A 27,610-nucleotide genomic window follows, 5' to 3' on the forward strand; every position below is an offset into this window, starting at 1 on the left:
GATGCCGGAGAGGGGAAAGAGTGTCCAGATAAAAGGCCCTCAAAGAACTGGAGGTGCTAGTGTGACTGTAGCCCTGAGAAGGAAAGGGAGCAACAGGGCCAGGGGCCAGTCCATGCAGAGCCTGTGAGGCCCGTCTGAGGTTCTGTGTATAATGACGGTGTTGGTAAGGGGCTGGTGTCCACTTATGCACCTACCTTTATTGCCGTCAGCTCTATAGCATGCAACTGGCTGCCCTTTGGGAAATGTGGCTCAACATATTGGATGTGCCAATCCATGCAGCCTGGCTAGAGTGGGAGCTCCTGTAGGGATCAGACTCAGCACTGGGCCTTGCTTACTTGGGTGATGAGAAAATGGTTTTCCTTGGGGAACAGGGATGGGGGTGGGAAGGGATCGCCATCTGTAGTTAGCTGTAACCAAGATGCATGCAACTGCTGGCATGGTTATTCCTGTAGTTTGAAGGACCACAGGCTACAGTAAGTCACCCCTGTTATAATTTCTACCCTCTGTCTTCTCAGCTTTTTCTGCCTGACGTCTGAGGGTCCCACCCACTGGTTCAGCCCTGTTCCCAGTTCCTTCTTGTGCCAGTAGCACCAAATCGGGCCTTGCTCTCTGCCACTATCTTCATTCAGTTTCTCCTTGAGCACCACAGTGAGGATAGCATTGCTGCCAGTGCTCACTTTATAGGGGTTAAACTTGTCCAGTCATAATGTCAGCCAATAATTGTTAAGTATGTATCCTGTGCCAGGTGCAGCGCATACGCTTTTCATCAGGAATTAGCTCCTTTAGCTCAGCAGGCGATGAGATAGAAAAAAGAAAAAGAGGGAGAAATGTGTATAGCTTTACTCCACAAAAAGACATTCATTCAACAAATCTTTGTTTATTAAGTGCCCACCACGTGCCAGGTAAAGTTGGCAATGCTAGGGAGATGCCAGTGGAGATACAGACCAAATGCCCTGTCCTCACTGCGCTTATGTTCTAGTTAGGAGAAAGAGATTGTAAAAGTTAGAAGCAGAATGTAAGTTATATTAGATGGTGGTCAGTGCCAAGAAAGACAAACCGAGGAAAGGGAGAGTCAGGAGGAGGGAGGGTTTGCAGTTAGTCTGCATGAACAGAGAAAGGCTCTAAGAGACCAAGACATTTGAGCCGAGACTGAAAGAGGAGAGAGAGAAATGAGCAAAGAGCTGAGACGAGAGCCCTGGGGGTGGGTTTATGGATCTGCAAAGAGCAGAATAGGCTAGACAGAGCGAGGAAGGAGGGAGGGGCTGAAGTCAGAGGGCCAGTCTTAGCTGGAGGGAAAGGAGGGTAGCCTTTATTCTGAGGAAGGTGAAAGCCACTGAGAGCTTTGAGCAGAGACGCAGTGACATTTGATGTCATTTTTAACGCATCTCTGGGGCTGCCGTATCAGGGTGAACACAGTATCGGAAAGGTATTGAGGAGAGACAGTATGGGAAACACCTAATTTACACTTTCGTCCACTCCCGAAGACGGCTGAGCTCCATCTGCCAGGCTTCTTTGGAGCTCGAGAGAGACAGCAGGCTTATAAATAAAATCAGACATAAGACCCTGAGCAGGCAGGGGCTGCCCCTCCTCCCCTGCCTGGCACCCACTCAGGCTCCCAGTGAGCGCACACCTGGGCTGTGTTGATAATGCCTTTGATTATCTTTGTTCTCCCAGCCTCCTCCATGTTTGTGGAGTTTTCTATTTGCATACCTTTCCCTGAGCTTTTTATGATTATTTCCCCATCTTAACCGTTTGCCCCATTATTTAAATGAGTCTTAGGTACATGCAAAAATGCCAGCTGGGTGAACGTGCTGAATAGGTGCTATAAGGATAGCGGGGCGGAGTGAGGAGTCACGGGCCTGCCAGTTGGCCCTGTCCACTGGTATCCCTGTGTTCCCATGCACTTCACCGCTTTTTTTTGTCCTCCATGTACAAGCCCCACAACCCTTCTTCAGGTACATGAATGCATGGGGACTTTAATGGGAACATTAAACCAGTGGCCACAACTGTCTACATGACCTTTAATTGGAGACTATTTTGTAGAGGTACTGGGCTTTTTTTTTTTTTTTTTTTTTCCACTTTGTCTTAGAAACGTCTTGGTGAAATATCTGGGTTTCACTCTCCTCTCATTTCCAAATCTGGCCTGCCAGAGTTGTTTGTTTTGTTTTAAATGCACATAGATCACACATTTCTCAAGTGCCTGGCATGGTACTGGGTATTTTTTGTCACTGCGTTGAGTCCACACAATACTTCTAGAGGTACTAAGTTTATCTCTATGTATCAGATGAAGGAAACTGAAATGCAAGAAGCAAAGGGAATTAACAGCATTTACAAAGTGAATAAGTGAAGAATGGGGGATTCAAACCTTGGTCTAGCCTGTTCCCAAGCCCATAGTGTATTTTGTGCCTCCTCCTTTTGAAGAGTGGGGTAGCAAAAGGGCGGTATGTAGAGGAGGGGGCCAGGGCTAAACCCTGAGTTTTACAACTTGATCAGCAATGAGAAAAAGGAAGCAGGAAGAGGGTTGTCTGCAGGAACAGACAGCACTTGTCTGCTACTGTCGTCACTGGCTTGGAAATGATGTGGCGGCAGCTTTATGAAGTTTCCATAGACAGCCAGGGATGGTGATATGCTGAATGACAGAAGCAGAATCTCAAAGATTTGAGTGGACAGGAATGATGAGTTGAACCTAACACATTAATATTTAGTAATAGTAAATGTAAGATCTGGCCCTTGGGTGCAAAATATTAACCAACCAATGGAATCTTGGCTTAGCTGGATTTATGTCCAGCAAATATTTACTGAGCATCTGTTCTTTGCCAGGCATTGAGGTTGTAGCAGTTAACAAACCAGGCAGGATTCTTGTTTTGTGGGGATGATACTCACCTGGTCAGAGAGAAGCAAAAGCAAATAAACAAAAATAGCTAATAAACCACCAGAGCTGATGCATGCTGGGATGGTTGGGGAACAAACGGGACTGTTCAGTTAGGGCCAAAAGTCCTGGGGAGCTTTTGTAACCACGAAGCTCAATGCATGTTAGTGGCTTCCTTCAAAAGAGGGATGAGACCTCTCAGCAATTTGTCTGGTAGTTTTGGAAGAGGTTGTTGTTCAATCTTTCATTGAATATGATTTATTGTGCACTTAGTATGTGGCAGGCACTGTTCTAGGTTCTGGGCATAGTTTGTCCTCTTGGAGTTTATATTCTAATATGAGAGAGAAACAATAAACAAGTAAATTTATAATGTGATTTTGGGAGGTAAGTGCTATGAAGAAATATTAATTAGGATAAGGAGCTAGAAAGCGATGGGGCTTCTTTAGGGAACATGGTCAGGGAGGGGCTCTCTGGAGACATAATATTTGAGTAGAGACCTGAATGGGGAGATGGAACAATTATGAAATATATGGGGAATAATATGTTGGCAGCAAGTGCAAAGACTCTTAGGTAGAAAATGGGTGAGAGGTCCAGAGCCATTGGCACTGGAGTGAAATGAGCAAGACAGAGTTTGGAAAAGTTTGGGAAGGAAGCAGGGTAGACACTGTGGAGCAAATGGGCGTGGAAAGAAATGTGAATTTCACCATAAGTAAGAAGGGAAGCCACTGGAAGTTTTTTGAGCAGGGCAGTGCTGCGGTCTAATTGGAGTTTCAAAAGGCTTACTCTGCTGCTGTGTGAAGCATATGCTCTTGGGGCAAGGAGACCAGTTAAGAGGTAGTGGAGAAAGGGGCCTGGACTAAGTGGTAGCCCCAGACAAAGGGGCTTGGACTAGGCGGTAGCCCCATAGCAACAATCCAAAAGTCCCCCATGGAGTCTCATGTGGCCCAAGCAAAGCCTCACTAGTGACACGAAGCACCAGATCAGGCTCTTTGACACCCCCAGGGCTAGGGGTCATGATTCAAGCACAACCTCCTTGGCCAAGAGAGATTTCAGGGGCTTGGTCCTAGTGACATGTTGGTCTCAGCCTGTGTAATGCTGATTATTTACAGTACTGCTTGCCTCACACATAGTTTTACAGGCAAACATATTCAAAGCAGGCTTTCCTCCTATGTGTTTTCTGCTTAGTTACCTTCCTTTTGCTCATCCACTAGTATCATAGAGCATTCCCCCAGCTCCCAAGCTCAGAATGAAGATATCTGCTGACAGATCCCTAAAAGATAAGCCAAATATGTCCAGCAATTCCCAAAGGGTGACACACAGAGGTCACACATGTACAGTCTCATGCTGCTTTCCTGGCAGCACCGTGGTCATATTCTTGCCACATATTGAGATCCCGTTTCTCTCTGCTGAAAAATCAAGGTCTGCCTCGAAGGCTGCTTCTGCTCCATGGCAAAAGGCAAGAGCTTCACCTTCTCTGCACCCTCCACAAGTCCCTGCTGGTCTCGCCATTGTTCACCACTCAGAGAGAGGAGGTGACCCTTTCCTCTGATCCTCTGTCTCACCCCCTTTGCTTCTGCCTGTGCCTCCTCTACGCCCCCATCTCTTACACAGGGACACAGCTGATTGCTGTGTCCAAGGAGGAGACAGTCATCATTCCAGCTTTTCTCTGTCACATGACTCTCGGCTGGGTGCTTTCCTCCTTCATTCAGGAGACTAACAGCCCCGTGCACATCAATTCATAAGAAACAATGCCGGGGGACTGATTGCATTGCTGGGTCTCTATGTCCAATGTTTACTTAGTTTCCTGTGAAACCCACCAGCTTGGTGTCTCTCTTTGATATCATTCATTTGGACTTAAGCTCAGGCCATGCAGTATTATTGATTATGTCTTTATAGGTCCCTAACTAGACTACAAACAGCTAGAAGTCAGGATCTGCATCTTATCCATCTTTGTATCCCCTGGAGAGCGTAGCGTGGTGACTTATTTATGGTGGGTGTCCTGTAAGTATATGCTGACGGACTGACTGTTTCACTGGCCCCAGGAGCTGAAGGGCTTCCATGAGGGTCTAAGCAGGGACCATGTATTTGTCTCTGCTTATTCGATTGTAACAATAGATCAAGGCAAGACTTCAATTATCTTTTACTTTCATTCCCAAACTCTCTTCTCTGTTCATTCTATTGAAAATGCCTGGTGACAGCCAGAGGCTGAAAGAGACAGAATGCTTTCAGAATCTTAGCAAAGCTGTGTGGCAGGAAGGACATATTTCAATGAAGTTATTTTCCACCAAGGCTAATATTGTGTTTCCATACTTCAAGCTCTGGTGAGCTCATCAACAATGTTTGCCTTTAATTTTACCATTTGTACCCAGTCATATGTTACTTGCTATGTTTCTGTGTAGCTTCGTTTCATCAAAGGGATGTTAGGGCTTCCATTGTCTTTGAAAAGTTGCTTCAAGATGGATGTGCATGGATATCCATCCTGTTTCATTATCTTCTTCGTCACATTCTCTCAGTCATCTGTGAAAGAATACATTGTTCATAGACTCATTAGAAAAATAAAATTCTTGTGGTTAAATGGAGGAAGGACATTGCACATTGGTTTGGGGCGTGGGGAACCTTCTCCTTGATTTCTCCCCACAGGAAGGACCCCTGGCCTTTCCCTAGAGGACCATGTGGCTTCATGTCTTAGACACAGCTGGGGAACCCACGGGGTTGTAGCTTTTCAGAGAGGAGAACCTATGTTCTCTCAGAAAGGATTCCTTCCTTCTTTTGTGAAAGGCTCTCAATTCTGCAATGTGTATTGGAATCACCTTGGGATAACTGTTGATGCCCCACTCGTCCCTGGCTAATTGAATAGCAGCTTCCTGGTTGGAGCTTGAAGCCTGCCATTGACATAGTTATAAAAGCCCCCCAGGTCAGTCTAATGTGCAGCCAGAGGAGAAACTACTGTGCTAGGCCAGTGGCTCTCAACTGGGAGCAATTTTTCCCTGAGCAGACATTTGGTAATCAATGTCTGGGAGACATGTTTGATGGTCATAACTGTTGAGGGGTACAATGCTACCAGCATTGAGTGGGTGGAGGCCAAGGCAGAAGCCAGACCCTCTTAACAAAGAATGATCCAATACAAAATGTCAAAGTGCCAAGGTTCAGAACCTCTCTCTAGAGCATTAGAAAAGCAAGCACACACATACACTCAGGTACATACATAGATATTTTTACAAGTATATTACCTCCTGTTTGCATAATGTCTTCTAGTTCTCAAAGCCTTTTTACACACTTCATTGGTTTGATCTTTACCATGACACCATAATGGAAATATTATCACCATCTTGATTTTACAGATCAGGAAACCAAGGCTGAGGAAAGGGAATGACTTCCTCAGGACCACAAGATGTTTGGTTTCTCAGTGAGGGCTCTTTCCATTCACAGACAGGTCCAATGTGTGCATGTGCTTTTTCTTGCTCCGTGCCTCGTTGTGACAAACACAATAACTAAACACTGTCTTTGTTCCCGCTGAGCCCAAGTGCAGCCTCAGAATCCTTCTCAACACAGCACTCTAGCCAACCCCAGGTGTGAGATGAAACTTGTCACATAGCCTCTCCACCCTAAACACCATACCCCTCCCTGAATTATGATGATCTTGTTGAAAGAGACACCAAGGAGAGTACTTGAGAGTAGGAGGGCCCTTGAACATCCGCAGGTGTTCAGACAATCTGTCTGGGAAATTGCAACGTTAACAGCATGCGCTCTTGCCGGCACCTATGAGGAAGCATCTGTCTCTCTAACCCCTATATTTCTTTATAACTTTATTAGTGTGTTTGGCTCTCACCATATGCTGCTAATTGATATACAAAGGAAGTATGCACAGTTGTGTTCCTCATTTGTTGCAAACTAAAAACTTCACCTTCTTCTTGAGCTTGCTAGGATCTCCCTCTTGAGCCCAAAACATGAGATAATCATGAGAACATGAACTATGATTCATGAAGCAGATGGGACAGGAATCAGAGCACGCTCAGCCTACAGTGTGAAGAAGCTAGGGCCAGCAGCCCCTGCTTAAGCTCTGGGCACGATGAATAGTGGCATGTACAGTTAAATGCCCAGTGCCTGTAAGAAAGCTGCCATGGGAGGGAGGCAAGCAGTAGGAGAAAAATTAAGTGCAGTTAGAAACTAACTTCTCCATCTTCCAGGCAGGCAGGTGATGGAGAACATGCAGGCAGCTCGGTGGATCATTTGGCTCCATCATTGGGAGACAAGTACAAAACAGCATAGAGCATCTGCTCATTGAGGTGTGGGTTGCCGTTTCAAAAAGTTGCAGGAGCCTCTTTATAATAAACAGGGCTCTAGCCTCCTGGTCTGGCTTTATCATCTGCAAGTATCTGTGGGATCAGTCTCTAGCAGCAAACGTGGAGATTTCATTACAATTGATGAATTTGACTGGAAATGATCTCCTTGTGTCTTTGGTCCTCACTATGGGGCTGGCTGGCGTGTGTGTCCAAAGACACTCTAGTGTGAGGCTGCACAGGTGTTCTGCTGTTCTGAGCCCCCATCATACTGGGGAGCAGGAGGGATCAAGGCATCCTCTGCCACTAATTAGGCTATAGCGACAGTACACAGGCAGCATTCAGGTGGGTCTTGGCAACAGGACAATTCATAGCTTTCCTTTCACCAGGAACTTGGCCAGAGACTACCCATGTTGCCCTAGAGTTCTGGTGTCCACCCTGGCTATACTTTGGGGACTATCTGGGGAGTCCTGTCCACCTCTGTCTACCTTTCTATCTATCACGGCTGGGCTAGAATCTCCCAAGGACAGGGGACTTCAGTCTGTTTTGTTTATAGCTGCATCCAGAGTCTCCACTGTGCCTGATACTCCATGAATGAATTATTACCTCCTCTGTGCCAGGCGTTGCCATGCCCTGTCAAAGATATCACTGACCATGATGACTGTGGCGTCTGTCTACTGTGCTGTCATTGTTCTTATTTTTATGGATGAGAAAACTAAAGCTAAGAAGTAATTAATTTGTAGGATGTTATACAATTTGTTAAGTGGTAAATCTGTAATTTGTACTAAGTCAAGCTCATATCAAAGCCCAATCTCTCTGGATTCTTGTGTTTCTGTTCTTAAGAGGAGTGGGTGAGAAGTGTGAATAAGTGCACACCTCCCTTAATTATGGTAGAACAGTTATTTAAGCAAACTAAGTGGTTTGGAAAATGCAAAAAGCTTCATGGTTTGGTATTCTGGAAAACAGTGTTTCTAAGCCATGCTCTGGGAACAATAACCTCAGAATTGCTAAATGGTGTCCTATGAAAAACACCTAACATAGGGTTCTGCCAATAAACAACTTGGAGAACTACATCTTCTGAAACCCTCTCTTCGTGGAATCATAATTTCACATTAATACAACAAAGGCTCTGAGCAATCCTGTACTGAATAATTCTTTGTTTAATGTAAAATTTGCCAAATCTATGTATCTTCAAAGCCTCTCCTCTTTTCTCATTGACAATCTATTAATAGCTCATAAAATGCTGCTGTTCCATTTATAGTTTCTTGATCTGGAGATGGCCTGGCATGTACTAGTATGTCAGGCTTGTAAAAATAGAAAGCTCAATAAAATATAAACACACTCATGTTAGCAAAGCAGATGCTCTAATGACAACTCTGACCTTGATTGATAAGTTGGAATTGATCCAACACTTAAAAACAGAGCTAACAAAAACTTAGAAATTGAACTAATATAGAATTTTCACTAAAGACATGAAAAGCATTGAAAACTCTAATTCATTTGAAGGTAAATAATGCTGGCACTCATCTTGCAAAAGCAGCCATGTATTCCACAACAAATTTTTGAGCACTGTTAGGAGCCAGAGACTGTTGGGTACTGGAAATATAAGTTTAAATGAAGTAGGTTTGGTATTGACCATCATAGGGTTGGCAGGTTTGTGTCTTGTTTCTTAGGTGCTTTCCATGGCTGCTGAGGAAATAGCTATTATCCCGCCTCTGTTTGTCTCCAGTTTGTATCTCTGCCTTGTCTTCATCCAGCCCTGAGTTTATTTATCCATGTATTTATTCATTCAAGAAATCTTAATTGAGCACCTACTATATGTACCAAGCATGGTAGATACAGCAGTGAATGGTACAGATAAAAATTCCTCCCCTAGAAAAGCTTCTTCCTAGTGGAGCTTATATTCTGATTATTCTAGGTTTGTTTAAAGGGTTTCATCTCCCCGAGATCGCATCTGGCACATCCTTAAATGGAAGCCTGGAAACTTCTCACTTGTTCAGCATTTAGATCTCAATAACTGATCCAAACCTTCCTGGTGTGACATTCCATTATGTCCTTGGGCCCTGTCCTTGATCCCTGCTGTATTATTTACTTTGCATTCCCTTGTCCTTTAGGCTTAACTCTGCTTTCCAACCCTGAATAATTCCTTTGTTTGGTCCTAAAAACTTGATGGAGATCCCAAGCTTGTGCTCCAGGCATTGTGCAGGACTACAAAGATGAGTAGGACAGGAGCACAGCATGTTGTGAGGGTGAGAGGTACACAAATGATACAATGAACTTGGTGAGGGAAGTGAGGACAGAGGCAGCTCAGGCTTCCCAAAGGAGGTCTCACCTTATCTGAATCTTGTGGGATGGAGAAGATGTAGTAAAGGACAGGTGGGCCGTTGAGAGGGAGGTGGAAGATGGTACAGGTTGGAGGAGAAGCAAGAACAGATGCTGGAAGATAAGATGGGAATGAGCAGGAAGCAGGGGGTAAGATCATGGTTTCATTGTTCCTTTCTGTTCAACAATATATGTGGTCTGCCACTATCTCCCAGGCCTTGAGCTCAACCCCAGGACAAGGCTAGTGAATAGAACAGACCCAGCTCTTCCCGGTCAATGATGGGGACAGGCAAGAAGCAAGCTGAAAACCTTAGCTTTGTGATGAGTGCTCAGAGACATATGAGCACTCATCACAGTGGAGGAGCAAAAACGGCAGCTAGGGTCCTGCGTGGACAGTCAGGAAAGGCCCCTCTGCCAAGGTGACCTAGAGCTGAGGCCTGAAGGTTGAGAAGGAGCTGGCTCTGGGGAGAACAGGGAAAGGATCCAGCCAGACGGAGTGCTGAGCAGGGAGGGACTGAAGAAGGTATTTCAGGGACTCCAGAAGGAATATGCCCAGAGCGTGGAGGAAAAAGCAGGGGTTTGGGGGTGGGGGTGGAAGGAGCAGGTGGTATTAGATTTTGCCTCTGTGTAGAGAGTGGGTATGGTTGTGAAGGAGAGACGATGGGGTACCCCTGGAGGAATCTGATCATATTTGCATTTCCAAAATATAATAATAATAATTGCACAGTGATGATATTAAGATAATTAGTGTGTGTGTGTTACAATGCGTAATGTAACATTAAGATAATTTTAGTGTGAAAATGGGAAGGTGGTTAAACCAAAGTCTTTATCGGTTAGCGATCTATGCAGAGCTCTTTACAGGGGAAAGGATCTAAGATTTACTTTAAAATAGTTTGGAAAAATAAGTGGGGGAAGGGATAAAACAAGACTGGCAAAATGATGTTGATTGCTGAAGCTGGGTTTGGGTACATGAGGGTCATTAAATGATTCTATATTTTGGGTGTTTGAAATTTTTCATAACAAAAGTGTTTTAAGATTTGTAAAAAAATTGTATGCAGTAAGTGCCCAATAAATAGGAAATTGTTAATAACAGTTGCTGTTTATTGAGAAGCTACTGCATGGCAGATTTTGAGTTAATTAGTATATTATATACATAATCTTAGGTGTCCCTACACTTTTAAAATTGTACACCCCATCTACAAAAGTGATTTGAAGCATATGCCACTGATATCATTACATTTGATTAGCCACTTACACAATATCAAAGGGTGTGTTTTGAGTATCTTATGAAACATATGCAATTTTTAAGCAATTTTTAAAGGAGGAAATTAAGTTACAATAAATAATATTTGATGTGTTGCTAATTGTGGTGGCCATGTACTATCGTTAGATGGTATCTCCAGGTACAAGTTAGACATAGGGAAAAAATTGTGATTAATAAGAATGGGTATAAATCCATATTCCAAACCATTTTATGATAATTTCCTTTGAATGGGTGGTGGGCAGTGCTTTGTCAGCATGGTTCATACCATCATTTATTTTGCCTTTTAAGGTGGTGCATGAAGAACCCAAACAGAAGTGGAAGAAGGGTGAGTTCCATCATTTTCCGGCTGCTCACTTATATTTACCTATTAGTATTTTAATAAATAGATTCTTAGCAGGAATGTTTTTTAAGTCATAAAACTTGGTATTATAACCCGTAAATTTACCCAGGCACATAAAAATTGCCACACAAGGCAATTCACTAAAAGCAAGTGAATGAATGAGGGGGTGTCAGCAGCTACTTTGCATTGCAAAATAAAGAAAAGAGTTGACATACAGATCAAATATAAGCCTGGGCGTGGTGGCTCATGCCTGGAATCCCAGTGCTTTGGGAGGCTGAGGTGGGCAGATCCCTTGAGCTCAGGAGTTTGAGACCAGCCTGGGCAACATGACAAAACCCTGTCTCTATTAAAAATACAAAATTTAACTAGGTGTGGTGATACATGCCTGCGGTCCCAGCTACTTAGGGGACTGGGGTAGGAGGATCACTTGAGCCAGGGAGATAGAGGCTGCAGTGAGCCATGATTGCACCACTGCACTCAAGCCTGGGCGACAGAGTGAGACTCTGTCTCAAAAAAAAAAAAAAAAAAAAAAGTGGGTGGCAAGTGTCTGTATATACATAAATATTAGGAAAGCTTAAGTTTCTTTGGAGACAAATCAATTACAAGTAGAAATTCTAATTATTTCTGTACCGCAGTGGATCATCATGAGCCCCACCTTGGAGTGTGTGTGCTCCACTTTGGAGAGCTTTGCATTGATTTTTGAGTCCTCTTGGTAACCCTGTAAGGTGGACATTTTGCACATAAGAAAAATGAGCCCAGGTAGGTTAAATGATTTGCCCTAGGGGCATAGCTGTTAAGAAGCAGAGCAGGATTGGAACTCAGGGATGACAGACTGGCAGCTCCTTACTCATTAATAATAGTGCTAACTGCCAGTCTTTAGTATTGGCTATAGACAGGACAGTCAGATGGGTACCATGATCTCTGTGTCATAGAAGACAGAAAGTCAGCAAGGCAAAATAACTTTTTTATGCTCATACTGGTCTGTCTGACTCTAGAGTCCAACTGTCTGCATGTGAACCCTAATTCACTGCTAAACTAGAGTACATGATTTACCCTCCCCAGTTCTCAGTTTTCTCATCTTTAAAATGGCCCAATAGGAACACCTACCTCATAGAGCTTTTGCAAGTTCTAAACGAGACTGTGAATGTGAATGTGAATAGTATCTATAATTATTATTGTTCTCTATCCTGGAGGTAAGAGTGTGGAAGAAGCTTAAATGCCAAAGCATCAGAAGTACTCTAAAATATCAATGTATATTATTGGGATGAAGGAATGAGTTGCCCCATAGGCTCCACCATTTCCTCAAACAGGCTCTATGCCTGGACTCTGGTCTTGCATTTCACCCATGGTGAAGCTGCCCAAGGCCCCATGATCTCTTGGGCAGAAGCATGGCAATTTCCCTTGCCTGGTTTGAATCTTGTCCAACTATATCTGCAGTAGGCTGTAACCCTACCATTTTCCTCCTGGCACTGGGAATAAAAATTGGGCTCATCCATTTTTACTATTGAGTCAGGAAACCTAGAGAGAAAAAGGCCAGCATGGACAGGGCTCCCAAATTTATGTGACAGGGACACAAATAATGTCTTGCTGCCTGAGAGCAGATATAGGCCTGGAATTTCTGCACAGGCTTTCCAACTCACAACATATTTTAATGCCATATTTGAGCTCTATGGCAGAAAGGCTCTCTCTGGACACTGGAGCACAGCTGTGAAAAAAAAATTGATCTACTCCTAAGATTTAAGTATGCTGCAAATTAAAAAAGAAATTTTCAGGTGGCTCACATGAAGGGAGGATCATCTGTCAAGAGGGCCCAGAGTAACAGCAATGCCCAAAGTGGACCTGTGAGAAGACTATGATTTACCGGGCATTTACAACAGGTGTTTCTCTGTGCCAAACATTTCTATCTATTATCTCACTGAAAGCTTATAACAGCCTATGAGGTTGGTACTGATACCACTCAGAATCCTACATGGAAACAGATGATACAGTAAAATTATGATAACTAGAGGAGGGTTACTTTGAAAGGGTACTATGTTTTACAAAAAAAAAAATGGTTGGCTTAGGGGTGGTAACAGCTCTGTTGCTACCTTCTTTACAAAGGAAAAGAATGGGGATTTGGAAATGGAGCTCTTGGAAATTCTGTGGGAGTTGGCATGTCAGCATTTTAGGGCACTTAGTCACATTCTGAATCCAGGGTGCACAGTAGCCCATGTGGCAGACCTCCCAGAAGGAGGCCATCAGGACTTTGGGCATCTTGGAAGCAGCCTTTCAAAACCATTATTGCTGCTAAGGGAGGGCAAGAAGGATGGAGCCTGGGTAGATCAGATCTCTATTCATTGTGGGTCCAGGTGGTCACTGCATCTCAGGGTTTCAGCATTAGAGTGGACTGTTAGTTGCTGTCCAGAACATCACGTTTTCACTTTTTACCTTCTTTACAAAGGTAGCAACAGAGATGTTACCACCCCTAAGCCAAAAAGATGAGGAGAGGTAGCAGTTGCCAGAACCCAGAAGGAGAAGAGCCTGCCCCGGGTAGAGCACAGGCCTTTGATGGGGGTACACAGCCAGCTTAAGGTAACCCCTTGGTGTGGGAGCAGTGGGAATCAATAGCTTAACCTTCCTCTCCTTCCTCTGCTGATTCCTGCTAGGCTTACCCACTGGCTGAAGTCAACCAGAATCCACAGGGCAAGAAAATCTGCTGGGGTAGTCCAGGGTTTATCAACCTCTGAACTGTTGGCATTTAAGATTGAATAATTCTTTATTGTAGAGAACTATCCTATGCATTGCAGTATGTTTAACAGCATCCCTAGCCCCTACCCATCAGATACTGAAAAGCTTTGACTCCATGTCTCACATCTAGGCCACATTGATGCAAGGGGTAGGCTCCCAAAGCCTTGGTCTGCTCTGCTCTTGTGGCTTTGCAGGGTACATTTTTTTTTGTTTTGCATTTTGTGATATGCAAAAATGTCTCTAGATATTTCCAAGTGTCCCTGGGGAGGTGAGTGGGAACTGTCCTGGATGGGAACCACTGGTATGGTTCATGTGGGTTACTCTCCCTGAGAGACAGCAGGATGTCAATGTGTAGAGAGTAGATCTGGAGAAAAGAACCAAGAGAGAACTTACATTATTCTCGTTTCATTGCCAAGGAAACTGAGGCTCAAGCAAATCAATTAACTTCCTCAAACACACACAGATTGTGAAGGCAGAAGCCAGTTTGCAAACCTAGGTCTGTTTGATCTCAACACCAGAACTTATAATCACAAGCTGCATTCCATATTCACAGATTGGAAATATCCCAGAGGAAAAGAATGGGGATTTGGAAATGGAGCTCTTGGAAATTCTGTGGGAGTTGGCATGTCAGCATTTTAGGGCACTTACTCACATTCTGAATCCAGAGTGCACAAAAGCCCATGTTGCAGACCTCTCAGCAGAAGGAGGCCATCAGACACATAGGACTTTGGGCATCTTGGAAGCAGCCTTTCAAAACCATTATTGCCCCTAAGGGAGGAGCAAGAAGGATGAAGCTTGCGTGGATCAGATCTCTGTTTATTGTGGGTCTAGGGGGCCACTGCATCTGGGAGTTTCACCACTTGGGTAGGTTGTTAGTTGCTGTCTAGAACATCACCTTTTTACGTTTTACTCTCAGTTTCCTTCCTTCCTTCCATCTATCTGTCCTTCCTTTCTTCCCTCCCTTCCTTCCTTCCTTTTCTCTCTCAACCCTTTAAAGTGGTATTATAGTTAAGTATATTTCAAGAGGTAGAAGCCACTCAAATACCTATGAACAGGTGAATAAACAAAATGTGGCATATACATACAATGGAATATTATTCAACCATAAAAAGGAAGGAAATCCTGTCATATACTACATGAATGAAACTTGAGGGCGTGATGCTAAGTGAAATAAGCCAGTCACAAAACAGCAAATGCTCTATAATTCTAGCCACATTACTTTTAAGGCTTCTACCTCACAAGTCTTTCTAGGATTGCTATGGGACTTCCCAGAGATTTTCAGGTGGTTTGAGACTTCTCGTCTCCATGCCCCAACCACCTCCACACCCTCCTACTGGGTCTCCCCTTTTCTTGCTTGAACAGCGTATTATTTTTTCCAGTTACATTCAGAGGCCATAGTTTGCAGCTTCTATTATTTCAGTTGACCTTCAAATGCTTCCTAATTCATTAAAGTTCTTTCAACCAGGTGATATGCAGAAATGAGTGAAATACTGTAGGTGGTAAGACAACTACTTCCTCAGTTCATATCTGTCCTCTCTTATCTGTATTGAATTGCATTTGTTTTTGCTGGAAGCCTCAGCACACTATTGATAGGAAGACTCTCACTACCTGTATAAGAAAGGCCACCTTAGGCAGTGTGATATTCAAGACCCCAGGCAATCTGATCCCAGGCTACTTTTTCAGCCTTGTGTCATTTACTATTCAATAGTTCAATAAGTATTTACTGAGGCCCTAAATCTTTCTGGTGTGGGGCCGAAAAGGCTCTAAAAATATGGGGAACAAAACCAGGCACAGCTCTATACAATAGAGACTACTCATGCTCCTTTTCTTCCTGGACGCCTAGCTAGATTACATTTTCCAGCTTAATTTTCATTTAGGTGGGCTCATGTTCAGGGTAGTCTAATAGAATGGGTGTACATGATGAACACTACGACCACAGTTACCCTATTAAAACCTTCCATGCATGATCTTCCACCCTCTCTCTTCCTTCAGCTGCAAGTCAAATGCAGGAAATCTAGAGAAGAGCACCCAGCCCCAGGGGATGGTAGGGCCACTAAATAGAAGAAGTTTGCCAGCTACTCAGGAGCCTGAGGCAGGAAAATCACTTGAACCCAGGAGGCAGAGGCTGCAGTGAGCCAAGGTCACACCCCTGCACTCCATCCTGGGCAATAGAGCGAGACTGTCTCTCAAAAAAAAAAAAAAGATATATATATATATATATATATATGTTTGGATCCCTGAGTGACTGCATGGAAGACTGTCACTTCGCTATTCTGCCTTTATATATTATGTTCTCTTTGCCTTCCGTGTCCTCTCATTTTGACCCTTCTTTGTACTATTAAGATAAAACTGTAGTAATCAAAAAACCCCACCCTGGCTGAAAAGTGGGATATCACAAACTAGTTTGTTGTATTAAGAAAGATAAATATGAACTCATGATTTTAAAATAACATAGCTCTATCATTGCTAAAAATGGCTCATCAGTAGCAGCAACTGGCACACATTATCCAGCACCTTTACCAACCCCAGTACCTACATTTCATTTAACACTACACTAAAAAACACAAGGATGTTTGTTTATTCCATGTATTTAGGAATGGAAAAAAGACAGAATGGGTTTGGAATGCCATCTTGTTGCCAGAAAGAAAGGTTGCTTCAAAATCACCAGGAATGTGCTGTATGAACAAAGAATCCAGCTTAAGGGAACTCCCACCAGCTAAGGGGTAGCAATTTGAGCATCAATAATAGGAAAATAATAGTAATAATTATAATTAATTGGGAAAGATTATATCCATGAAAGATTGTGTTAATAATGCTACTGAGTAGAGAAAAATTATTATAAAGCATGTAAGGTAGTTTTTATACCAAAAAGACAAAGATCATAGGATATGTTTTATGCTGCAGTTGATTTTAATAAATAGGGGAGAGTTGGGACATTATCTTCATGGAAAAAACAATAATGGCAAATGCTTATCTAGGACTTACTACATGCCAAATATATTAGGCCATTCTCACATTGCTATAAAGAACTTCCTGAAACTGGGTAATTTATAAAGAAAAAATGTTTAATTGGCTGACAGTTCTGCAGGATGTATAGGTAGCATAGTTGGGGAGGGCTCAGGAAACTTTCAGTCATGGCAGAAGGCAAAAGGGGAAGCAGGCATGTCTTCACATGGTAGAGCAGGAGAGAGTGAATGGGGAGGTGCTATACACTTTTAAATAACCAGATATCATCAGAACTCACTCACTGTCATGAAAATAGCAAGGGGAAAATCTGCTCCCATGATGTAATCTCCTCCCACCACACCCCTCCTCTAATATTGGAGAATACAATTCAACATGAGATTTGAGCAGAGACACAAATCCAAACCATATCTTTCTACCCCCGGCCCCTCCCAAGTCTCATGTCCTTCTCACATTGCAAAATACAATTATCCCTTCTCAATAGTCCCCAGTCTTAACTCATTTCAGCATTAACTCAAAAGTCCAAGTCCAAAGTTTCATCTGAGACAAAGTGAGTCCCTTCCACCTATGAACCTGTAAAATAAAAAACAAGTTAGTTAATTCCAAGATACAATGGGGGTATAGGCATTGGGTAAATATTCCCTTTCCAAAAAAGAGAAATCAAATGAAACAAAGGGGCTACGGGCCCCATGCAAGTCAGACACCCAGCAGGGCGGTCATTAAATCTTAAAACTCCAAAATAATCTCCTCCTTTGACTCCATGTCTCACATCCAGGTCACACTGGCACAAGGGGTAGGCTCCCAAGGCCTTGGGCAGCCCTGCTCCTGTGGCTTTGCAGGGTACAGCTTCTGCAGCTGTCTTCATAGCTGGTGTTGAGTGCATGTCGCTTTTCCAAGCACATAGTGCAAGCTGTCAGTGGATCTACCATTCTAGGGTCTGGAGGATGGTGGCCCTCTTCTCACAGCTCCACTAGGCAGTGCCCCAGTGGGAACTCTGTGTGGGGCCTCCAACCCCACATTTCCTCTCCAGATTGCTCTAGTAGAGGATTTCCATGTCTTCTGCCTGGACATCCAGGTGTTTCCCTACATCCTCTGAAATCTAGGTAGAGGCTCCTAAGCCTCAAATATTGCCCCCTGTGCACCCACAGGCTTAATACCACACGGAAGCCACCAAACCTTATGGCTTGTATCCTCTGGAGCAGTGGCCTGAGATGTATTTGGGACCCTTTTAGCTACAGCTGGAGCTGGAGTGGCTGCAACACAGGGAGCAGTGTCCGGAGGTTGTGGAGGACAGCAGATCCCTGAGTTTGGCCCAGGAAGCCATTCTCTCTTCCTAGGCCTCCAGGCCTATGATGAGAGAGGCTGCCATGAAGGTGTCTGAAATGTCTTTGAGGCATTTTCCCTGTTGTCTTGGCTATTAACATTTGGCTCCTCTTTAGTTATGCAAATTTTTGCAGCTAGCTTGAATTCCTCCCCCAAAAATGGGTTTTTCTTTTCTGCTACATGGCCAGGATGCAAATTTTCTAAGCTTTTATGCTCTGCTTCCCTTTTAAATATAATTTCCAGTTTCAGGTCATCTCTTTGCTCAAGTATATGAGTACACACTGTTAGAAGTAGCCAGGCCATATATTGAACGTTTTTGCTACTTAGAAATTTCTTCTGCCAGATACCCTAAATCATCTCTTTCAAGTTCAAAGTTCCATACGTCTCTAGGGCAGGAGCAGAATGCCTCCAATTCTTTGCTAATGCATAACAGAAGTGACCTTTACTCCGGTTCCCAATAAATTTCTCATCTCCATCTGAGACAACCTCAGCCTGGACTTCATTGTCCACATCACTATCAGCATTTTGGTTACAACAATTTAAAAGTCTCCAGGAAGTTCTGAACATTCTCTCTTTTTCCTGTTTTCTTCTGAGCCCTCCAAACCGTTTCAGCCTCTGCCCATTACCCTGTTCTAAAGCTATTTCCACATTTTCAGGTATCTTTATGGCAATGCTACACCTCCCAGTACCAATTTTCTGTATTAGTCCATTCTCAGATTGCTATAAGTAACTACCTGAGACTGGCAATTGATTTGGTTTGCTGTGCCGCCACTGAAATCTAATCTTGAGTTGCAGTTTCCATAATCCCCTTGTGTCATGGGAGGGACCCAGTGGGAGTGTAACTGAATCATGGTGGCAGTTTCTCCCATGCTATTCTCATGATAGTGAGTGAGTTCTCATGAGATCTGATGGTTTTATAATGGGCTTATCCCTTTGCTCAATTCTCATTCTTCTCTCTCCTTCCACCTTTTGAAGGATGCATTTGCTTCCCCTTCTGCCATGAGTGTAAGTTTCCTGGGGTCTTCCCAGCCCTGTGGAACTGTGAGTCAATTAAACCTCTTTTTTTTTTTTTAAATAAATTACTTAGTCTTGGGCATGTCTTTATTAGCAATGTGAGAATAGACTAATATGGTAAATTCGTATTGCAGAGAGTGGGGCACTGCTATAAACATGCCCAAAAATGTGGAAGTGGCTTTGGAACTGGGTAACAGGCAGAGGTTGGAACCATTTGGAGGGTTCAGAAGATGACAGGAAAATGTGGGAAATGTGGGAACTTCCTAGAGTCTTGGAGGGCTCAGAAGACAGGAGGAATATGTGGGAAAGTTTGGAACTTCCTAGAGACTTGTTGAGTGGCTTTGACCAAAATGCTGATAGTGATACGGACAACGAAGTCCAGGCTGAGGTGGTCTCAGATAAAGATGAGGAACTTGCTGGGAACTGGAGTAAAGGTCACTCTTGTTATGCAAGGAGACTGGCAGCATTCTGCCCCTGCCCTAGAGATCTGTGGAACTTTGAACTTGAGAGAGATGATTTAGGATACCTGGTGGAAGAAATTTCTAAGCAGCAAACCATTCAAGAGGAAGCAGATCATAAAAATTTGGAAAGTTTGCAGACTGAAAATGCAATAGAAAAGAAAACCCCATTTTCTGGGGAGAAATTCAAGCTTGCTGCAGAAATTTGCACAAGTAACAAGGAGCCAATATTAATAGCCAAGACGATGGGGAAAATGTCCCCAGGGTATGTCACAGACTCTCACAGCAGCCCCTCACATCACAGACCCACAGGCCTAGGAGGGAAAAATGGTTTTGTGGGCCAGGCCCAGGGACCCCCTGCTCTATGTAGCCTTGGGACATGGTGCCCTGAGTCCCAGCTGTGTTAGCTCCAGCTGTGGCTGAAAGGGGCAAGGTACGTGTCAGGCCATTGCTTCAGAAGGTGCAAGCCCCAAGCCTTGGTGGTTTACACGTGGTGTTAGGCCTGTGAGTGGACAGAAGTCAAGAACTGAAGTTTGGGAACCTCCACCTAGATTTCAGAAGATGTATGGCAATGCCTGGATGTACAGGCAGAAGTCTCCTGCAGAGGCAGAGCCCTCATGGAGAACCTCTGCTAGGGCAGTGTGGAAAGGAGATGTAGGGTTGGGGCCTCCACACAGAGTCCCCACTGGGGCACTGCCTAGTGGAGCTGTGAGAAAAGGGCCACTGTCCTCCAGGCCCCAGAATGGTAGATCCACCAACAGCTTGCACTGTGCACTTGGAAAAGCTGCAGACACTCAGCGCCAGCTGTGACAGCAGCCAGGAGTGGGGCTATACCCTGCAAAGCCTCAGGGGTAGAACTGCCCAAGGCCATGGGAGCCCATCTCTTGCATCAGCGTGACCTGTATATGAGACATGGAGTCAAAGTAGATCGTTTTGGAACTTTAGGGTTTAAGGACTCCCGTATTGGATTTTAGACTTGCCTGGGGTCTGTAGCCCCTTTGTTTTGGCCAATTTCTCCCATTTGGGTGTATGTACCCAATGTCTGCACCTCCATTGTATCTAGTAAGTAATTAACTTGCTTTTGATTTTACAGGCTCATAAGCAGAAGAGACTTGCCTTATCCCAGATGAGACTTTGGACTTGGACTTCTGAGTTAATGATGGAATGAGTTAAGAATTTGAAGGACTGTTGGAAAGGCATGATTGTGTTTTGAAATGTGAGGGCATCAGATTTAGGAGGAGCCAAGGGCAGAATGATATGGTTTGGCTGTGTTCCCACCCAAATCTTATCTTGAATTGTAATTCCCATAATCCCTACGTGTCATGGGAGAGACCCAGTGGGCATGTAATTCAATCGTGGGGGCATTTTCTCCTATGCTATTTTTGGCATAGTGAGTAAGTTCTCATGAGATCTGGTGGTTTTATAAAGGGCTTCCCCCTTCGTTTGATTCTCCTTCTCTCTCCTGTCGTCTTGTGGAAAAGGATGTGTTTGCTTCCCCTTCTGCCATGCTTGTAAGTTTCCTGAGGCCTCCCTAGTCCTGTGGAACTGTGAGTTGATTAAACCTCTTTCCTTTATAAATTACCTCATCTCAAGTATGTCTTTATTAGCAAACCGAGAACAGACTAATATAGTAATGTATAAAGAAAAGAGGTTTAATTTGCTCACAGTACTGCAGGCTGTAGAGGTGCATGGTTGGGGAGGCCTCAGGAAACTTTCAATTATGGTGGAAGGCAAATGGGGAAGCAGGCATGTCTTCACATGGTTGAACAGGAGAGAGAGAGTGAAGGTGAAGGTGCTACACACGTTTAAACAACCAGATGTCATGAGAACTTACTATCACAAGAATAGTAAGGGGGCAATCTGCCTCCATGAACCAATGACCTGCCACCAGGCCCCTCTTCTGCAAATCTACATGAGATTTGGGTGGAGACACAAAGCCAACCCATATCACCAGGTGCCATGCTAAGTGCCCTACATCAAATAACTCATATAAGACAAAACAAAAAAATCCCCAATAGGCTCTAATAATCCAATTTTACAAATGAGGTTATAGAAGTTCATAGAGATTAAGTGACTTTTCCAAGTCCATACAGCTGGTGAGGGGGGGACCCTAAATTTGAACCTAGGCTGTTGGCTCCAGGGTCTGTCCTTTTATTACAAAACTAGGGCACTTCTCACGCAAATGAATATTTTTATTTTCTTCAATCAAGTACTTGAATATGACATAGACATATGTACTTGCTTCTATCAGAGTAATTAAGAAAGAATAAGCTAGACAAATGTGCATAAGTCAAATAACTCCAAAAATAACAAAGCAGATTATGTTGAAAGTTCAGGCAGGACAGGTCAGCACTGATGGTCCTGTGTAAATGACCAAGTAGAAGGAGATGTTCCAAAATGATTAATTAGCCAAAAGTCCTTGAGACTCACGCTAAGTACACAGACCCAATTGCTCATCTACTAGGAGATGAAACCTCTGGAAAGCTGTACAGATTATAATAAAATTTGAATATAAATTTGTGGATTTTTAATAATGCTAGCCTACCAGAGCAATAAATTAAAATGACAGCATAAGAGGCAAAGAGTTATAATACCAGCCCAACAAGACGTTCAAAGTACACAGTTTGTGGTGAGATCCCAAAGTTGCCGAGAAGAAAACCTATGTGAAAAGTTGTACCTAGGAAGTTGTATCATAAGGGTGTATTGAATGGAGTTTACTCAGCCTAATGGCCAGGCTTGCATTACCTTAGGGGATTTTTAACCTCAGCTGGTCTGAGAAGTTGTTCTTATACTTTGGGTATGCTTATGATACATGCAATCAAGGAAACTGTCAAAATATTATAATGAAAACTCCAGGAAGTAATACAACCTGCATTGCAATAACTCTAGATAACTGAAAGTTCAAGTATACATATAATGAAACAATCAATGAAATGCTATTTTAGAATTGGTTTTAGTGTGTTTTAGTACATTTGGAAGCATTATTTGTGTTTTGTCTGCTCTTGAAGGGCCTAAAATTTTTGAAAGACTCAGATGTAGTGTGCATAGCAGCTCCTGCTGGTGCTGATGTTCTAACCTTGTGCCTTCACATCCCTATTTTTGTGCATTCCAGTTGACTCCCTGAGGGTGAACTGCATCTTTGTCCATGGGCCACCCACAGGCTTCCAGGACACACCCACATATGTGCACAGGGTGGGCTGGAAGTGCCCTGGAATTGACTGCCCTCATTACCAACCTGGGACAACAGCCCTACCCAATGACTCACACGTGTAGGGGTATAGAAACCCCACCTCCCTTGCCTCTTGGCCAGGATAATTCTGAGGCATGGCTTTCCATCTGTTCCTCACAGGATTGTTAGTCACCTACTGGCTTGATAACATATCCCGTAGGGGCTGACTCTGTTTCCTCAAATTGATTGCCCATTCCTTTGCCAATGGCCTACAACTTCCAAATATATTGTGTATTCTCAAACTCCTATCAGAGAATGCATCTGGAGAAACCCAAGCTAAGAGATTATATTTGTATCTGTGGCATAATTAATATTTAAGGGTTGATAGTAAAATTTGTAAGCAACATTTAAATTATCAAGAAAATATTGTCTTTAAAAAATTGCCTATGATCTAACAGATAATTTTATTAACTGGAACGCTAAGCAAAGCACAGGAATTCATAGTTGTTTGTCACCAGGCACAAACATTTCTCACACACTGGATAATACATTAACGTCTGATAGTCAAACTCCTAATCCACTTCCCAAAAACAGCCCAAATATTAGGGTTTCATGGACTCCTAGTGAATTAGCTGTTTCATCCTCTCTGTTCTCACAACATTTGATTAGTATTTCTGAAACAGCTTACAGCATGCTGCACTGTAATTTATTGGTTTACATAGGTGTGTGTGTTTCCAAGACTATTTCCTGAGTTCCTGAAAAGTAAAGATCAAGTCTCATTTGCCTTTGTCATTTCCACACCACATTCTGGACCTGCCACATTATTGGCTGTAATGTTGATTTGCTGGAAAAAAAAAAGAATAAATGAATGAAATAAAAGGCACCAGTCCTGTCCAATAGACCATATTATGTGTCCTTAAGGACTAAGGCTGTTTTATTTATCATCAAAACCACTCCAGCACTATGCAGAGATCATACTAAACAATTAAGACTTAGTGTTGAAAACTAAATGAGTAAGTGAATGAATGAATGAATTAGTGAATGAATAATTCATGAAGCATATTGCCAACACCAGATTGTTTTTGAGCAATTATTGCTAAATCCAACTTACTCTTTAATTTTTTGGTAGAATGTAGCTTAGCTTGGTTGTGATAATGTTTTGTTAATCAAATAACAATATAAATTAATTTAGACTAATAGTTTTGGCTCCTCAGCATGACTTTGAAACTTGACTTTGTCATCCATCATATTGGATATTTCTTCTGGCTTTGTATCACTCATAAACGTAGCCAATCTTCCCTCATATCACTGTAATGGAGACTTTTGCCGGTTCAGTCCATGGCTTACTTAGGGGTGCAATCAACCATGTAGGCCAGGAATTGGAAAACCATGGCCCATGAGTCAAATCAGGCCTGCAGCTTGTTTTTGTAAATAAAGTTTTATTGGAACACAGCCACATTTATGTGGTACATACTGTCTGTGGCTGCTTTCACACCTCATTGTGTGAAATTCTATAATGACAGAATCGAGTCATAGTTGTGACAGAGACCATATGGCCTGTAAAGTTTAAAATATTTACTATCTGGTCCTTTACAGAAAAATTTTGCTGATCCTTGTATTAGTCTGTTCTCACACTGCTATAAGGAACTACCTGAGACTGGGTAATTTACCAAGAAAAGAAGTTTAATTGACTCACAGTTCTACAGGCTATACAGGAAGCATGGCTGAGGAGGCCTCAGGAAATGTACAATCGTGACAGAAGGCAAAGGGGAAGCAGGCCTGTCTTCCCATGGCAAAGCAGGAGAGAGAGTGAAGAGGGAGGTGCTACAACCCTTTCAAACAACCAAATCTCTCGAGAATTCACTATCACAAGAACAGCAAGGGGGACGTCCACCCCCATGATCCAATTACCTCCCACCAGGCCTCTCCTTCAACACTGAGAATTAAAATTCAACATGAGATTTGGGGTGGGGCCACAGACCCAAACCATATCAATCCTTGATTTAGATGATAAATCTAACAAGTGAACTACATGCCACCATCTTGTGCATAAGGCCTCCACTGAGCCTTGTTATGTGCCCTGTTGAATTAAGATACATTGTGCTCTTACCTCTGTCATTGAAGTAACATTATCAAGGAGGCAAATGCAATTTTATAGTACAAATGCCTGCTAGTGAACCCAACGGATTTCTAGTGATCAATACATTAGGAAACAAAATGTTCACTGAATATATGTGATCATTGTTTTGGGAATTCTATCCCTGTGATAGTGAGCCTAGGGCTAACCATTCTCTACTGGAAAAGGCTTGGAAAAAATGAGGCGTGAACCTCTTTTTCACTTCTCTAGCATTCTTCTCTATCCCATTCCCACAAATGGAGACCCTTTGGTGCTAGGTTAAGCTAATGGTTGGCTTTATCTCCCTGGATCACAGTTTTGTCATCTATAAGATATTAGTTTTCAGAGTTAATATGAGGATCAGATGAGATAATTAGTCGCTGTAAAAATAACTATAATTACCAACATTTAGTGAATGTTTTTTGCAGACACTGTGCCAAGAAATTTTAACATTCATTATCTCACTTAATTCTCATAAAACATAGTAAAAATTGCCCCCAGTTTATAGGCAACATACAGATACATTAAGGAACTTCATTTGTCCCTTAAGAAAGTATTTATTTTATTTATTATTTATTTTTTAACTCACAAACAAAAATTGTATATATTCATGGTGTACAACACAATGTTTTGAAATATGTATACATTGTTGAATAGCTAAATCAAGTGAATTAACATATGAATTACCTCACATACTTATTTATTTTGATGAGAATGCTTAAAATCTATTTGCTGATTTTTAAATATACAGTGCATTGTTATATGATAGATCTCTTGAATTCTTGAATGTGTTCCTCTTGCCTAGCTGAAATTTTGTATCTTTTTACCGTCTCTGCAGTCCATTCCCCCCTCACCCCCAGCCCCTGGTAACCACTCTTCTATTCTCTGCTTCTTTTAGTTCAGCTTTTTTAGATTCCACATACAAGTGAGATCATGTAGCCTCTGTCTTTTTGTACTTGGCTTAATTCACTTAGCATAATGTCGCAGGTCCATCCATGTTGTTACAAATGGCAGGGTTTCCTTCTTTTTTAAGGCTGAATAGTATTCTATTGTGTATATATACCACATTGTCTTTATCCACTTATCCATTGATGGACATGTAGATTGGTTTTATAGCTTGGCTGTTGAGAACAATGCTGCAATGAACATGGGAGTGCAGATAGATCTTCGACATTCTGATTTCATTTGCTTTCAATGTATACCCAGTAGTGGACTGCTGGATCATATGGTAGTTCTATTTTTATTTTTTTTAGGAAACCCCATACTGTGTTCTATAAATGGCTTTATTTATATTCCCACCAACAGAGGTTCACTTTTTTCCATATTCTTGCCAACACTTACCTTTCATCTTTTTGGTAGTAACCAATCTAATAGGTGTGAGGTGATATCTCATTGTGATTTTACTTTGCATTTCCATGATAATTAGTGATATTGAGCTTTTTTTTCATACATGTGTTGGTCATTTTATGTCTTCTTTTGAGAAATGTCTATCCAACGTAGTAGTGGAAGTCCTAGCCAGAGTAATTAGGCAAGAAAAAGAAATAAAAAGCAGCTAAATCAGAAAGAAAGAACTTAAATTATTTGTGTTTAGAGATGACATTATCTTATATATAGAAGACTCCTAAAGACTCCACAAATAAAACTGTTGGAGGTAATATAAAAATTCAGCAAAGTGGCATGATACAATATCAACAAAAAAACAATACTATTTCTATACATTAACAATGAGCTGTCTAAAAAAGAAAGCAAGAAAACACTCTCACAATAGCTACAAAAAATAAAATACTTAGAGATAAATTTAACAAGGAGGTAAAAGATCTCTACACTGAAAACTATAAAACACTGATGCAAGAAATTGGACTAGACACAAATAAATGGAAAGATATCTTGTGTTCACGGATTGAACTAATTTATATTGTTAAAATGTCCATACTACCTAAACTGATCTCCTGATTCAGTGCAATCTCTATTAACATTCCAATGACCCTTTTCACAGAAGTAGAAAAAAAAATTCTAAAATTTATATGGAATCACAAAAGATCCTGAAGAGCCAAAGAAATTTTGAAGCATCACATTACCTGACCTTAAAATATACTACAAAGCTATAGTAATGAAAATAGCATGGTACTGGCATGAAAACATACACATAGACCAATGGAACAGAATAGAAAGTCCAGAAATAAATCCAGACATTAATGGTCAATAGATTTTTTGACAAAGATGCCAAGAACACATACTAGGGAAAAGACAGTCTCTTCAATAAAAGTTGTTAGAAAAAGTGGATATCCGGCTGGGTGCAGTGGCTCATGCCTGTAACCCCAGCACATTGGGAGACCAAGGTGGGAGGATCACCTGAGGTTGGGAGTTTGAGACCAGCCTGACCGACATGGAGAAACCCCATCTCTACTGAAAATACAAAATTAGCTAGGCGTGGTGGTTCATGTTTGTAATCCCAGGTACTTGGGAGGCTGAGGCAGGAGAATCACTTGAACCCAGGAGGTGAATATTGCGGTGAGCCGAGATTAAGCCATTGCACTCTAGCCTGGGTCTCAAAAAAAAAAAAAAAAAAAAAAAACAGAAAAAAAGAAAAGAAAAAGAAAAACTGGATATCAAAAAGAATAAAATTGGACCCTTGCCTTACACCATATAAAAAGTCATCTCAAAGTACATTAAAAAGTTAATCTGGGCTGGGCGTGGTGGCTCATGCCTGTAATCCCAGCACTTTGGGAGGCCGAGGTGGGTGGATCACGAGGTCGGGAGTTCA

At 42.4% G+C, this 27,610-nt stretch overlaps 1 long non-coding RNA gene across 2 annotated transcripts in view; it reads right to left on the reverse strand.

Moving 5' to 3' along the window:
- Positions 1-5,001: 5,001 nt before the first annotated feature.
- Positions 5,002-27,610, reverse strand: part of LOC134738519 (uncharacterized) — a 32,364-nt gene continuing 9,755 nt past the window's right edge. The window contains exon 3 of one of the 2 annotated variants that reach the window (XR_010124252.1): positions 5,002-5,386. This is a non-coding gene — a long non-coding RNA (uncharacterized LOC134738519). Of the gene's footprint in view, positions 5,387-13,811; positions 14,167-27,610 lie in introns of those variants that run through there. The other variant, XR_010124253.1, reaches the window with a different exon arrangement.

Source organism: Pongo pygmaeus, chromosome 18 (genome assembly GCF_028885625.2).
Source record: "Pongo pygmaeus isolate AG05252 chromosome 18, NHGRI_mPonPyg2-v2.0_pri, whole genome shotgun sequence".
In the NCBI taxonomy this organism is placed as follows: Eukaryota; Metazoa; Chordata; class Mammalia; order Primates; family Hominidae; genus Pongo; species Pongo pygmaeus.